Consider the following 1,580-nt stretch of genomic DNA (forward strand, 5'->3'; position numbering starts at 1 on the left):
ATACAGACGTACGTAATCCTGCAGCTGGCTCTCTGTGGACTGTCTGACGTGAGCCAAGAGGGTCCGATTCAGGAGATTGGTCAATTCAAGCTAAAAAACGTGATTTTTTTTGGGATATTTCCATTTTAAATACCCAAATTCTTTATTCTTTATTCTGAATCCGCCTCACAACCAAATTGGCACCACCGTGGCATTTCTGAACCCTTGCATCATGGGAAGGGCAGAGAGACGTCACATCTGGTAAACATCTCTGTTTATGGTGCCACATGCCATTTTCTCTCTAGTCAGGCCCATTATTCACGCCATAAAAACCACAGGCTCAAGTTGCATGTGTTTCACTGACGCAGAGGCCACAGGAATCGGCCATAAAGCCCGTTTCATGATTGGGTTCAAAACAGCGATGCATCATTTTGAGAAAGTTCACAGATCCACACTAAACAAGACATCTCAAACAACAGATGTGGGGGCTTATTGCAAACATTACTGCTGGTGCTTCTTCTTCAAAACATCATTACTCACGAATATGATTGTTTTTACTTTGTGTCAACATTTTCTTGATAACCTATTACTTTGGGTAATTTCATCATTTCATTTTCCTTCATCTTTTAATTATGATTTTGCAGTTTTTAGCAAAAAGAAAAGAAAAACCTGTCACTTTCTAGGACATAGTTTCTGCAGGGTAGCAGGCAGGGGCGGAGCTAGAACTTTTTATCTGTGGGGGTGGGGCAGAAGACTTTGGAAGGGTCTCAAATCAGAACGACAAACTGAAAGCACATGACAAATGAAAGGTTTAAAAATACATATTTCTAACAGTTTTATAATTATTACAGTTTTTTTATCATTTAAAGGGGCCACACCATGAAAAGTCAACTTTTTGAGCTTTTAAATGTATTATACTGATCATTCCTCACTATAAAAGAACCCCAAAGGGCTATTTTCATCCTTTCACATATTTCTGAGTAATTATCTAAAAACTGAGCTCTCATCAGCAGCCCCTCCCACATCCACGAAAGCGAGTGGGTCCTCACGTGCTGACATCACAAGGTGAGAACCGCCCCTCCAGGAAGAGTCTGCTCCGCCTCCAGGCTAGCACAAAAACTTTCTCCGCAAAGCTAGCGGCGATCCACTACCTTCGCGAGCCCCCCACCCCCGGATCATGCACAGTCATGCAGATGCTAGCTGTCTGTGTTCTGAGCAGCTTAGACTTCAAAGTTAGTGAAGAAACTTCTGGTGAAGAATCTAAACGACACGTTGGGATGAATCCTGAACGTATCCAAGACTGGCGCAAGCAGACGAGGGATATTGGGAAGACGGCTGGAGAAAGGGAGAAGACTATTTCCTGGTAAATAAAGGGAGCAGACCATTTCCTGGTGGAAAAAGCGAGAAGACTACTTCCTAGTGGAGAAATGGGGAAGATTATTTCCTGGTGGAGAAATCAAGAAAACTACTACCTGGTGGAGAAAGCAAGAAGACTATTTCCTAGTGGAGAAAGGGAGCAGACTATTTCCTGGTGTAGAAATGGGGCAGATTTTTTCCTGGTGGAGAAATCAAGAAGACTATCTCCTGGTGAAGAAAGGGAG

The sequence above is a fragment of the Oryzias melastigma genome, unplaced genomic scaffold (assembly GCF_002922805.2).
Source record: "Oryzias melastigma strain HK-1 unplaced genomic scaffold, ASM292280v2 sc00518, whole genome shotgun sequence".
NCBI lineage: Eukaryota > Metazoa > Chordata > Actinopteri > Beloniformes > Adrianichthyidae > Oryzias > Oryzias melastigma.